General features: G+C 32.0%; 2 long non-coding RNA genes across 3 annotated transcripts in view; one reads left to right on the top strand and one right to left on the bottom strand.

Moving 5' to 3' along the window:
• Positions 1–2003: 2003 nt before the first annotated feature.
• The window catches only part of LOC127720532 (uncharacterized), a 362531-nt gene continuing 349233 nt past the window's right edge, over positions 2004–15301 (top strand). Inside the window, exons 1-3 of one of the 2 annotated variants that reach the window (XR_007990836.1) lie at positions 2004–2204; positions 4260–4328; positions 4725–5165. This is a non-coding gene — a long non-coding RNA (uncharacterized LOC127720532). Of the gene's footprint in view, positions 2205–4259; positions 4329–4724; positions 5733–15301 lie in introns of those variants that run through there. The other variant, XR_007990835.1, reaches the window with a different exon arrangement.
• Positions 7721–8983, bottom strand: LOC127720535 (uncharacterized). The gene is made up of 2 exons (XR_007990841.1): positions 8871–8983; positions 7721–8243 (listed from the first exon to the last, which is right to left on the bottom strand). It is a non-coding gene; the product is annotated as an uncharacterized LOC127720535 (long non-coding RNA).

Genomic DNA, 15301 nt, shown 5'->3' with positions numbered 1-15301 from the left:
AGTTTCAATTTTTAAAGGTGCTACTCCACATCTAAATTTCGCATATGCACTGCGATATCGAATAGGTATATTTTGCAACAAATATTGTTCAGTAGGGTATGAAAATTTAAACAATTTATAAGTTCTCAACTTATTTCCTTGACCATAAGAATCAAGCCTTGTACTCCATTCAGTTTTATAATTATCAAAAATATTAACTTCTAACTGATAAATTATATTTTTATCCAGTATATAATCATCTACATTACAAAATCTGTCCATATTGTAAAGTTTCAACATATCTATAACTTTATAACTCCAATTTTTAATTTTATAACTACTTTTTCTAATTGACCATATAAATACTTTATAATTTATCCTGTCTTTATCCATTTTTGTACATCTTGCCCAGTGTCTTAAAATGTTAGACCACTGTTTAACATATGGAGGCTTCCAACCCATGTCACCTGAAACAGCATCATTAGGAGTATACTTTCCAACTCCGATATAAAATCTCATGGCTCGGTTCTGAACTGCTGAGATGCAGGAGAACTCACTTGTACCCCAAATAGCTGAGCCGTAATTGATGACTGACCAAACTAAAGTGTCAAACAATTTGGTAAAAATATTGTGTTGAAAGCCACCATGTGCTTTACATTTTACTATAAGAAGGCCTAATGCCCGACTTGCTGACTTTGCAACTGCCTTTGCCATAACTTTATAATCTAAATATCAGTATTTCTTCGCGTTTATGATGACGTTTTTTTCCTCACCACTGCGGTGTTTCATTATCTTGATAAATCGATGTCAAGTTTTTCCGAAGTAGATTTAGTTATAAAAGATAATCTAGTCTCTCATTTTGATTGTCTGTTCTACAGTTTGGTTCGTTGTCGATACAATCGTTCAACATTCAACAACCAAAACTAACACGAAACAGAAATGAAAAACGGAAAGTGTAAAGCAGTCGGGTGTACCAAAAATGTTTAAACGAGGGTTCAAGCATAATTTTCATCGAGATTTAAAAATTTTACCCCGGCCTATTCCTAGATCGATTACTGTCTAAACGTTTCATACATAAAACTGTTAACTATCGAGTTTACACAAAATATGTACACTCATTTCACCCTAAAGATCTTTTGTGTTGATCGGCAGATCACAAGAGTAAGATCTCTGTTTCCATATTAATTAGATTGGTTAATTATTCATGTCATTATTGATTCATTTTGACATATAGCAGTCAATGACATGTTAAAAAATGTTAAGAAGTTACATCAATTGATTGTTGTCATAGAAAATACTCCATTAGCACATACTTACAACTTCTCGTCCAATCAAATTGCTTATATTTGCCTTCTAATTTTCATAGTACATACTTTTCCTGTGTACTAAGTAACTACGCATGAATGACCACAAGGGTAAGATTTCATTGTATCGTAATCAAGATATTTAGCACATACTTACAACTTCTCGTCCAATCAAATTGCTTATATTTGCCTTCTAATTTTCATAGTACATACTTTTCTTGTGTACTAAGTAACTACGCATGAATGACCACAAGGGTAAGATTTCATTGTATCGTAATCAAGATATTTAAAACAAAAATTGCCACTGGCTATTTTGAAATAAAATGCTGTGTTCCAAATTAAATTAAATAGTTTGTAATTAGTTTTCATGTTGATTTTTAAATATCCTGCTATTAAAATCTTTGGATCTAAAAAATGTTTTTGACAATTGCAAATTTTATCATTTAAATAAAGGGTAATACATATGGTTCTTTATACCTTGATTAGAGTACAACGATATCTTAAAATTATGATAATGTATCATCCATGCAATTACTTTGTACACAGAAAAGTGTGTACTATGAAAACCTGTGAAGGAAAATTAAAGCAACTTGGTGATAATTTTTTAAACATTCTTAAGGAAGGTGATCTATTTCGTCATGAATTGATTGATTTATTGATTATTGGTTGCTTAATGTCCAGTGGCAAATATTTCATGCATGTTTAGGACGATGTCATGAATAGGAATCATTCACGACTTTTCACGCGTGACGGCGCTGCGGTTCCATAAGTGGTTACTTGAACGCTTCAATCACGTAAAACGCTTGCATCAGTATTTACAACGTAAACAATGGCATCCGATGATTACAATACCTGGTCTGTTCCAGAACTAACGTTACGTGGAGCTGCCACAAGAGACAGAAATATAGATCTTATAGAAAGGTAAACGATGTATTTAAAAAATATTGAGATTTCTTCTATTATAAGCGGAAACGCCGTTACAGTACATTGCCAAAAAGCTTTCGTCACCTACATTTTTGGGCTATATATTTCATATAAAAAGACGTTTATTGGAGGCATTTATGGTTGTATTTTTACAAATAATGTGTTGAAAAATGCTGAATTGTATATAAAGAGTATTTGTTTGTTTTGTCATAGCTCTGTCATCTGTCAATGTCTGTTGTTTTTATTTTCTCCTGATGTGAACACATATACATGTACCCCAAGTTAGAAAAAAGGAAAATAAAAACCCCACTGAACATATAAATAGCCATGAATATATAATTAATCTTTCTAGGATACATTTTAATGATTTTGTATAATAATAATTAAAAATAGGGGTTCTGTACAGATATTATCTGTTGGCCATGAAATCATGGTGATACAGACCATGCAGACTGGGCAAGGGAAAATTAAATTTAACTTGTTATATACTGGGACTATTATACTAATAATCTATTAGTCCCAGTTATATATAAACAATTTATTACTTTTGAAAATGGGACAATTACACAAGGAAAGTATTAAATTCTCCCAATACCACTTTTAAACAAGACATGATTCTACATTTTTAAGCTTTAAATCTTTTAATATGTCTCAGCCTCATCAACTTAAAAAAAAGACACTGTAAAAAAAATATAAAGGCCCTTCTCTGCAAACTTTTTATATATAACATGATGGGGCCATTTTTGGAAATTTTAAAAGAGATGTACATCTATAATGAAGTTTTATTTGCAATTCAAGTTCAAACAAGGAATTATTTAAATATGGAATAATTTCAAATTCTGCAAAATTGATTAGAACATATTTATGAAAACTAACCCAACTAAATATTTTTTAAACTTAGAAATGTGGTCCTTTTACATGTAGTTCTACGTCCTTTTTGAATCCTATCTGTTCTTGGCAGATAATCTTATAAGATTCTAAATAGTTTTCTAAACTATTATACTCTAGAAAAAAATGTTCCTAAACTAGTAAAAAGGGTTATACCTCTGTTGTTTGAAGGGCTATTAAAACATCTTCCTTTGAAAATGGGTTAAATAAATTTTCTCTCCAATAAGAACTTCTTGCTAGAGAGAAAATTTTATTAATTTTTAAGAAAAAAGTAATGTTTTATAATTTTATATACATATCATGCCCAACATTCAGCATACAAGAATTTTTCAAAATTTCATTAGTTATACCATTAAATCCACATGATATCTTGTTTTTCAAATATTTCATGGCAAGCAGAATTTAATCTATGTAATAGTACTTTAAAAAATCTTTACCTACATGTTTTAAAAAAATTCAAACCATTCCTTAGCTTGTTTAATTAAACTTTGGCTGGAACATGCATTAAATATTTGTCACTGGACATTAAGATTCCAACAATCAATCAATATATTTGAACTTGAATCATTGATTTCTTTCCTTTTTGTCTTGCCTTGACAGAGTCCAAAAGCAAGACATAGCATATATTAGGTATGCTGTTTTCAGCGTCATCAACAATGTATTAGTTAGTAAAGTAATATAAAATAGTGAAATATTGCAGACATTTTCTACTGGTAGATATTTGTAACAATGAAAGACAATATATTCATTATACAGTTTTCATGATTAATTGCACAGGCACTTGTCTCAAAAAAAAAATTCCTATATACCTTAATATAACATGTGTTAAAGGAAATTTTTTTCTGAGACAAGTGCCTGTGATTAATCGCTAGCCCTTCAAGGCCAGGCCAGATATATTTTTTGTAAGTATAGATAATTGTTAATGTGTCAATCCTAGTCAGGAGCCTTTAATTTAGTAGTTATAGTTGGTTAATTTCTGATATATATACATATATATTTGTTTTTTTATTGTCTTATTTTATAATTTAAAATCAAGCCATTAGTTTTCTTGTTTGAATTTTCTTTCATTTTTGAATGTTGTGACCTTTGTAGCTGACTAGTACTATGCGATTTTTTCTTGACTGTATTGTATTTAATATTTTGACTTTTTTTTATCTTTTGTAGAATCAATTAGAAGAGCCAAAATTTATAAGCTTAGATTCAAAACATTCTGGAGGAACAGATTGTGTGAAGGTATTTATCCTTTTATAGCCTCAATCTATATCACAAAAATGTATTTGTGTTAAAATATACAATTACCATTAAGGGAGTTGATTTTTTGTAAGACCAAGTAAAGGTTACAGGTCCTAATCTCAGTTGGGAAAATGGTACTGTACAGTTTTATTTTAGTACTGGTGAACTCTACCGTTACAGACTCGTATGATAATAATACACCTGAAACTCCACAGATGTACGTGTATATCTTCCGAATCCAGCCACACTGATTAGATGTCGCTTTTCAATATAAATTTTTATGAAAACAGACTGGATTAAAATAAAATTTTCTTGTGTAATTTGATGAAATTTAAATTATCTCCACTAGTTTACTCACTAAACAACAGGACTAATCTGTTAACATTTTCTTTACAGAAGCAACAGAAGTCAAGAGAAATAAAAAGAATGGAACAAAAGAAAAATTGAAAAAGAACAGTGAAATGACAAAATTAAATAAAAATTTTGCATTTCTTATTGTTGTTATCTTGTGTATTGTTGACCAAGACAGCAAAGAAAACCATCGAAAAGCTGTTCTGAGACAGAAAATGACAGATGCTACACATGATCAAACAAAAGATAAAAAAACACTTCTAAGAAAAAAATTGTTCAATGCTGGACCAAATGAAATGCATGAGGATATTTATAATCTGAAATAAAATGCTTTGCTGAGCGCAGCCTGATACGACCGCAGAACCCTATAGGTGTAACACCACTAATTCAGCCCGGCCAGAAAGCACATACCAGAAAGTAGTACATATTTAACACAAAATAGTTCCTACGCATGAGTGTAACTTTCAAAATATGTAGAATATTTAGGTATTGTTGGTATCAAATGAAAGCTGAATGACTGGTGATCATTGTAGAACACTTTTTGACTTATAATTTTGAATATAAAAAAAAAATGCACTAAATTTTATAAAGAGGGTACTTTTTGCCTGTATGTCAGATCTGAAGTACCTGTTTTGGTACATCCGAAGTTCCGGGAACCAGTTCTTTCTTATATGCCATTAAAGGTATGTTGATTTTTCCGGTACAAGACACCATAAAGTGTTGCTTTGACATGCAATGATTGTCACTTTATTTGAACTTGAAACAAAAGAGCTGTGTCTGCTTGAAATTGAGGAATTTAACATAGAAAGCAATGGGGCCATGAATTAGTGGTGTACTTCCTATACAGTTGGGGCAAATTTGGACACAATATTCAAGCTTGATACTGTCTGAATTTGGATTGTAATCAAATTTTTGACATAATATAGGTTTCTGACACAAAATAAATGTGGTCAAAGATCTTATAAATCCATTGCGCAATACTGTGCAACTGAAGATTTCTTCTTGAAACTTTTCAAATATTCGAAATTTTATAAATTTTGAAAAAAAAATATGAATCCCTTAAAAAAAAAAAGTGAAAAAATTCCCCCCCCCCAACTTTTTGAACCCCTCCTTGGAGCAATAACCCCAAAACTCAATCCCAGCCTTTCCTTTGTAGTATGGAACCTTGTAGTACAATTTCAGAGAGATCCATACACTTACACACAAGTTATTGTCTGGAAAATAGAAAAATGCTTGTTTTTGGCACCTAATTCCTACATGTTTGGGGCAATTAACCCCAAACTCAATCCCAGCCTTCCCTTTGTTATATGGAACCTTGTGGTACAATGTCAGAGAGATCCATACTTATACACAAGTTATTGTCTGGAAACTAGAAAAATGCTTGTTTTTGGCCCTTAATTCCTAAACTGTTGGCCCTATTACCCCTAAAATGAATCCCAACCTTCTACTTGTGGTATTAAACATTGTGGTACAATTTCAGAGCATTCGATATACTTATACACAAGTTATTATCCTGAAACTAGAAAAATGCTTGTTTTGGGCCCCTTTTTGGTTGGGACCATCATCCCCAAAATCAATCCCAACCTTCCTTTTGTGGTATTAAACCTTCTTAAAAAATTTCATAAAGATCCATTCACTTAAACTAAAGTTATTGTCCGGAAACCAATGTGTCTTCGGACAACAACGCAGATATGCAGTATGGGCTTTGCTCATTGTTGAAGGCTGTACGGTGACCTATAGTTGTAATTATTTCTGTGTCATTTGGTCTCTTGTGGAGAGTTGTCTCATTGGCAATCATACCACATCTTCTTTTTCATATGTGTTCAGTGCAAAATCCAAAAAAATGGACTATTCAATAAAATTGATATCTAAGACAGGAAATATTGGGGTTTGTCAATGAGACATTAACCCGACAAAAATAGACAAAATATATATAGATTAAGCCGGCATCAACAGCATGCAGACAAATGTAAAAGGAGATGTGGGGTAAAGATCAGTATGACGGCAGTTGTTTTCTCAAATGTGGATCCAGGATTTTGAATCTAGATAAAGTGACCCCCCCACTCCACTCTGAAGTAACTGTATCAAAACAAAGTCAATGTAGGACTTTCTTTGAGATATTATTGTGTCTGGGAGACACAATTGATGCCCCCGTAGATGCAAAGTGTTATTTTAAAATAACTATAACATATAACCGCTTATACCCCAAAAATGACAAAGTTCAACTATCTCCCAAAAGGGCAAATATCAATAAAAATCAAAACCATAACCACATGCACATCTTCAATATATGTACAAACAGACAGCAAAGTGAAAACTTCCTAGGATTCTAACTGTAGGAGAAGTTGTGCTGAATAACTATATACCCATAATGGGACAAACGGACAGACAGAAGGACAGACAGGGGTAAAATAATATGCCCCCAACTTTCAGTTGCGGGGGCATTAAAAGGGGTCATCAGGCCCCAAACTAGACAAAGTTTTGAGAGTAATAAAAAAATCTGGATTTACCATAAATGTAGCTCCATAAGGGCCATAAAGGGGGACCCAGGCACCCCACTCCTAAATCTGTCTCTGATATTAAACATTGTTTTTTATGTTTCTGAATATTTTATAAAAAGACTTGAAAGATTATGTTAGAAAACATTTTTATAATGATATTTCGAATAACATTTAAATGATTTTTTAATGATTTTTTGAGAATATGAAGATTATTAAAACATTTTTCAAAACATTTTTTCCTGCAGAAATGAATTTTTATGTTTTAAAAATGTTTCAGGGATAATTGATTAACAAACACATTCAAATCATTTATAAGACATTTTACAAACATTGTCGTCAAAATTCAGTAACATTTTAATGATGTTTTAAAAGTATCATGAAAATGTTTAGAAAATATTTTTAACGCCATACATTTTTGCATGATTTTGATATTTTTCTACAATATTTTTTCAACATATTTTTTTTGGTGCTAACTGGGAAAGCAGTGGTAAAACAGCACCACATTAGAACAAATAATAAAATCAATTGCATGTAAATCCATTTCATCTTTTATGCATATTTATTTACAATGTATTTTTATGAAATTAGAAAGAACACAGCAAACACAGGTAATTCTGAAACCAAGTTGAATTAGAAGTTTCCACGTGGAATTACATGTTTCAGATTGTTTATTCCCCTGCCACAGCGGAGGAGGGGCATTAAGTTTTACCCTTGTGTAACTTTTAGATAATACAAGGACTCTTTTAATGTGAATTTCGGTTGGACGACACTTTTCTATCACAAACTACTTTCTTCTGATCTAGATGGAATTTCCCTTTCAGAAAAGTTTGTGTGTTATTATAAGGAACTGTCTTGGCTAGTAGATAAATCCTGTTCCATAATTCCACTATTTGCCATTTGTTGTCACCTTTGTCAAATTTTTTTTACATCTGGTTCTGACAGAAGTATTGATCCTCGCACTTGCAGCCACTTGGATTTTAACCATTAATTCATTTCAAACATAAAGATGTATCCCATTCATCACTTCATGGTTGGGTAAAAAGTCTGTTATCCATGATGGCTTCTGAAATATTAAAACAGGAAAACACAAAGCATCATGTTATTTAATAAACTGCAGGTTCAGAAATTTTTCTTATCATTCATAAAGGACAAGCGTTTAATGCAGGGATGTGTTTGATGTTTTTTTCTAACAAAAATACTCTTGATTTCCAACTTTGAAGAATTAAAAAAAATTGGTCTGACAGCTTTTGCCATAAGTTTAATGTAAAGTCCTTAGAAAATTCAGACTTTATTGCGACAAACAAATAGAAAAATTATGCTCATATGTACCATGGTTTTTTTTAGAATGCAATATAGGGATTGTCATATTTCCCAATACATGTAGTTCTCTTCCTTTCAAGCATTTTTTTGTCAGGGAAATATATTTCACTTGCTATAATTAAGTGCACAACATAATTATTATTTCTTATTTACAATGCAAACAAAGGTAAAAGGGTGAAAAAATGTGAAGACTAGAAAAAAACTTACAAAGTGTTAGGGTATATTTGAAGAATAAAATACATCCCTGTGTCATCCCCCTATTATAATAAATAATAACCTGTCAAATTATTGGGCTGTTTAATCGAGAAAAAATAAAACAAAGAGGTTAAATACTGTACTAAATATAAGAAAAATATAAATACATAATAACCTAATCCTGTTGTTAGATAATCTCCTGGCATGACATGGTTACCAGCTGGTTATGGCAAACTTGGTCGAATAGTTTCCGCCGGGTTTCCCTAGATATTTTTGATGGGTGGATCAACTCTCTCGATGCCTTCTCTCCATTTTAAAAGAATTTCATGGTCTTTTGGGATTCTGTGGTCCCCCTTCAGAATAATTGCAGCCGGGTTCACAACAATTTTGAAGCTTAGTTTGGTGAAATTAGCGAGTGTCGATTGTGGTTACTAATGTAAACATGTGCAACGTAATGCGATTCAAGCGTCAAAGTGATTAAAACGTTTCCGACAACCACTTATGGAACACCAGCGACGTCTACAGGAAGAAATATTACGAATGATCCCTATTGAAAAACTGTGATCATGTCTGAAGATAATGTGCCACCTATATATATATATATATAAACATATTCTGATAAATCTTTTAGTTTTTACTTTGAAATAATAAAAAAAAAAACACACAAAACACAAAACCTATAATCTCTGATCTATTGGTAGTTGCTTTTTAATGCCTATCTGCTAGACTATATCTATGGGGACAAACTATCTAATGTTTCAAATTTATTATAGCTTTAGTTTTACTGTGAAATTAAAAAATGTTTTCAAAACATGTAAAGCTTCCACTGCAATTTAATTATTGCCTGCTTTTGGTCAAATTATTTTGTCATCTTACCATGTAAGAAGAACATGTATAGTAAAACACCGCTTTATATCAGTATACATACTTACACCAGTAGCTACCATCTTTTTATTCTGGAGTGAAGGGCCTTTTGAAATCACATATTTTACAATGATTCTAGTTAGTAGATTTACAAAACTTCGTTAATGAGCTCCGTTTTACAAACACCTGTGATACAAGTAGTCAGCCAAAATAAACTATCAATAGACCAATTAAAAGATTACTTGAGGTGTAAATATGTGCTAAATTGGATAGTCTATGGAAAGGTATATACTATGAAATTAAGAGCTCGGGGCAAGCCCCTCGCTCTAAATTTCATAGTATATACCTTTCCATAGACTAACCTAGACTTATACCAGCACAAAACTTCCTGTAAGTGTTCATCTTACCGTGACCTCGTTCATGGTTCATTGGTAAACGTCTAGATTTTTGCAATTCAGTCCGTTTCATGGATAAAAGATAACGTTAGTTTATATGATTTTAAGGTTAAGTTCAATTCAGTAACGCAGGCGAGACAATGCAGTATATGCTAGTTTTTATCAAAAATGATGTTTTTGGCAAACTAGGCGGTAATGTAGAAAGCGGCATAACTCTTTGACTTTATGTTGGAGAAATGCTAATACTAAGTTAGGTCCTTCCCCTGATGAAAATAATTTTGATGTATGTAAGTTAGTATTAAAGTTTAAAAAGTAGCATAGTTGTGTTTTACAGATGCGAAGAAGGAGGAAAGTGGGAAAACTCGACTAAAGTATATTTGAGATATATGTTTTAAACATAAAAAAATAATTAAAATATAAAAAAAATATCACAAAATAGATAACAATAAAAAAAAACACAAAAAAAAATGAATTTTGCTAGCTATAAAATGAGAATGGAAATGGGAAATATGTCAAAGAGACAACACGACCAAAGAGCAGATATATATGTGAAGCTTTGACTTTAATGAGATTCAGACATTCGTACTGACAACATCTGCCTAATTGGTTTAATTTAAGAATCAAATTATTCAATTAGCAAAGCAGTAAAGCATACATTTTTACACTTCAATGATCACACTAGTTTGAAATAGAATTTTATTAGTATATACGTATAATCGTGCATTGAAATTTACTCACTAGTTTATTTCGCTCTTTTTGTGGGTTAATTTTGTAATTTCCTTTGTTTGTTGTAAATTTCTTATGTAACTATTACAAAGTTTTATCTTTGCTTTTTGAATTTGATAGTACGTTGAAAAATCTTAGGAGACTTGAAAAGGAGAGAAAAAAAAAGAAACAAAAAGTTACTTTTAAATTGATAGTAATAGAAAGGTCATTTTTATAAATTTCCTGTTGCAAAACTTTGAATTTTTCGAAAAAGTAAGGATTTTCTTATCCCAGAAATAGATTACCTTAGCCGTATTTGGCACAACTTTTTGCAATTTTGGATACTCAATGCTCTTCAACTTTGTACTTGTTTTGCTTTATAAATATTTTGATCTGAGCGTCACTGATGAGTCTTATGTAGACGAAACGCGCGTCTGGCGTATTGAATTATAATCCTGGTACCTTTGATAACTAATTAGAATAGACGATTCACATAACATTAATTCTTTAAGAAAATGTTCTATTGTTACGAAAAAATCTTTAAGGTTCATCATAACAAATGGACAAATATGGCTGTATTTACACCTCAAAAACTACTCTCTGTACAGACTTACCTGTAGAGTTTTGAAACTTTTAAGGCCTGGCATCCACTAGATGTGTAAAAGTTAAATGCATTTTGTGTTTCAAAAAGATAAAATCTTTTTTTTGATTTTGATAGGCATTTTTTTTCGTTCCTGCAGAAGGTGTAAAAATAAACTACAAGTTGGGTAAATCTTTGAGATGCTCCCTCTCGGGGAACAAGTGTATTGCATTGAACTGATTGTCCTTGATTGGCATGGACAATGGAAGGACAATAGATATCTACACAACAATAGGTGAGTAAAAAGGGTGTAACTGAGTTGACAGTATCAAATGTAATTTAGGCCACACCAAATTAATTTTCTAGTTCTTCGGACTCTTTCCTTTGAAAAAGGGTAGCGAGAGAGCGACATTTTTTTATTTGTTTTTTTTCTTTCTGAAATTTGATTTTTGGCAGGCGAAAGAATATTTTACTAGCGAGCGGTATTATTTTTGAAATATTTTTAAAAAAAATCTATGAAAAGAATTTTAAGCAAGCGAGCGATTAGAAATTTACATAGTTTTGGTGCTTGATATTTTATATATCTCATATTCTAGTTCTTATATTAACCTACTTTGCTTCTCTGTTTGTTCTCTAACATCCAGTTTAATCTTTTCAAAATATTTCCAAGTATAAAATGGTTAACTTGTAGCAAAACCTACAACTTTGTGTAGTCTGATCAAATAAATATGATCCTGTTGAACATGAAAAAGCGCAACAGCTTTGATCAGGCATGCATCCATGTTTAATGTAAATAATGAGTGATGCATTGTATGTTGCTTTAAATAACGTATGCAACATACAATGCATCACTCATTATATGTTGCTTTAAATAACGTATGCAAAGCATAAATGCATGAATAAAACTTCAAGTTGTATATACAACCAAAAATATTTCTGTATATAACAAGCTGAAAATTAATACTGTCCTTCAAAACCACACCAATTTATACCATTCAAATGAACTTATCAGATGTTATATATGCTATAAACTAAACAAAAGGAACATTTCAATACATTCCACTTACGTCATTGCTTTCCTGTAGAATTTAATGATAATCAAATTTATATACCGGATATATATACATGACTATATGCATGTGAACATTTCTCTGTGTTGAAGGCCATACCGTGAACTAGTTGCAAATAAGCTCTTCATAGATACCAGGATTAAATTTTGTATTTACGCCAGACGCGCGTTTCGTCTACAAAAGACTCATCAGTGACGCTCGAATCCAAAAAAGTTAAAAAGGCCAAATAAACTATAAAGTACGAATTTGAAGACCATTGAGGACCAAAATTCCTAAAAGTTTTGCCAAATACAGCTAAGGTACTAGTAATCTATTCCTGAGGTAGAAAAACCTTAGTATTTCAAAAATTCAAAAGTTTGTAAACAGTTAATTTATAAATATGACCAAATCAATGATAATTCATGTCAGCACAGAAGTGCTGACTACTGGGCTGGTGATACCCTCGGGGAATTAAAACTCCACCAGTAGTGGCATCGACCCAGTGGTTGTAAATAAACTCTTCATAGAACTAGTTGCAAACCTCAACAAATTTGGTTTTCTGGTTGAAGGTTGTCTCATTGACAATCATAAAAATTCTTTTTTTTAGAAGATTTTGTAAACTGTAAAGACAGATTAATGTGTTAAATTCAATTACCACATAAGCATTCTTGTCAATTTTCATGCTTTTAACTAGTATACATTATTGTTTAGGGGTCAGCTGAAGCCAGCCTCTGGGTGCTGGATTTTCCAGCTGTGTTGAAGACCCATTGGTGGCCTTGGGCTGTGTTCTGCTCTGTGTTCAGGTTGTTGTCTCTTTGACACATTCCCCTTTCCATTTTTAATTTTATTTTAATATAACTTTGTAATGATACTAGCAAATATAAATAAATTTCAAATATTTTAAGGAAAAACCTTTATTCTAAAAAAAAAATAATCAATATAATAATATAGTTTCATTTCAATTTGGGATTCTCTTTTATTCTTATGCATGTTATATTGTCACAATTTAAATCTTTCAATACAGTGACACCGTTGCTTTGTCGTTTGATCTTGAAAGGTATACAGTATATCATTCAACTGAGACTACTATAACACAGTTATAGTAGTCTCAGCATTCAAGGATATTACTACACCAAGCGTGAGTCAAGTAATTCACTTAGTGGGACACCTCTTACAATATCACTTAAAGTTTTAGTTGGTTCTTCTGCTGTTTGAATCTTGGTGAAAATATCCAGTGATAGTAGGTTCCAATCTTTAATTGAATTGGTATGAAGCAGAATTTTAATGTGTCTGGTTTTGTTTGCAGTCTCAGGAAATGTTGGCCATATAAATGCATGTTTTTTGGTTGTCCTAGATGTTTTTTTTTCTCGGGTTGAGTTGATCAGATCATCATTAACAGGTGGTAAGTTGGCCTAACCGTGTATGGCTTTGCAGAAGAGGATAAATCTGTTTTGGGGTCGACGATCTTTTAGGGATGGTAGTTGCAGCTGGTCATAAAATTGCTGTCATATTTTCTGGGTCGTGATAATTTGTAGTTTGATGTTTTTGCACGGAGCACTTCCAACAAATCGGTAAAAGAATTGCCCAATTCATATTCTACTGATGTGTTTGCCTGCGTTACCACTGCAACTACAAATATTCCACTCATGTCTTACGTTAAGAATGATTATCATACTAAATTTGGCAAATGAAATTGTAACAACAACGTTGTGAATGTTAGATCTAGATCGTTTTTAATGTCAATTTCTATGTCTGTATGGCGTTACTTTCAAACGCACAACTGATCAAATGTTTGTTTCCTAAATTTAGAGACGGACGCGCGCGGCTCCGTACCGGACGCGGGTTTAAAACAAGTACTTTTTTCTGGTCGACCTTTCACAACACGAGGGAAATCCGACGAACGAGGAATTAATTTAGCGTGGCCTTAGGTGTTTTTTTTTTTTTTACACCAACAGCAGGAAGGGAAAAAATGCCCATCAAAATCCAAATTTTTTTTTTATCTTTCTGAAACACAAAATGCATTTAAAAATTATATATCTAGTGGATGCCAGGCCTTAAAACTTTCCAAACTGCAAAGGGTAGTCTGTACACAGAGTAGTTTTGGAGGTGTAAATACAGCCATTTTTGTCCATTTGTTATGATGAACCTTAACTGCTAAAAAAAAAATTGGAAATAGATTCAGATTTTTTTTTCTGATGAAAGTGGGACTACTACATCTAGTGTTGATTCTGGGGATTTGATTGGTGCTTTAAAACTTGCTGATTATTTTTTTGCTTATTTAGGTTTCTTCTGACTAGTTTTCAAGATAATAGGCAAAACTGAAAAAAGGGAGAAAAAAAATCGTCATTAAAGGGCAATAACTCCAATAGGGAGTGGCATGACGATTTTTACCATATAACTTATTTGTAGAACTTGTCCTGCTAATCATTTTTGCAATTGAAACTTTGTCTCTGTTATAGTTTTCAGATTTGAAAAAAGGCAAAACTGAAAAAAATGGCAAAATTGTCATGTAAGGGCAATTACTCCTATAAGAAGTCATCTGACAGTTTTGACTTATATGAACAATGGGCAGAGCTCAACATTCTGAACATTTTTGCTGTCCGATGTCAGATTTTCTTTATTGATAACGGTTTTAAAAATAATAGACAAAACTTGCATTTCACCCTATGTTCTATTTTACGACGAAGACGACGGACGCCAAGTGATGAGAAAAGCTCATTAGGCCCTTCGGGCCAGGTGAGCTAAAAATCCAAGAGCAAGATAAAATCTGGTATTTTTTATCATACGTCAGATGAGATTGTTAAAAAGTAAATATGGCCACAATCTAAATTGCAGTTTAATTACCGGTGTGCTGGTTCAAAAATAAACCTTAATGATTTAGAATTTAATTTGTTTGTGACTGAAGAGTTAGAAATATTGGCTTCGTCAAAGATATGCGACGACGAGAGAGTTGTAGAACCATGCTGTTGAAGGAAATTGTGTATTTCACAGAATTTTATGAGTCGAAGGATTT

The sequence above is a fragment of the Mytilus californianus genome, unplaced genomic scaffold (assembly GCF_021869535.1).
Source record: "Mytilus californianus isolate M0D057914Y unplaced genomic scaffold, xbMytCali1.0.p SCAF_11, whole genome shotgun sequence".
NCBI lineage: Eukaryota > Metazoa > Mollusca > Bivalvia > Mytilida > Mytilidae > Mytilus > Mytilus californianus.
Note: the sequence above shows the minus strand (reverse complement) of the source record. Positions and strands in the feature narration are given on the sequence as shown.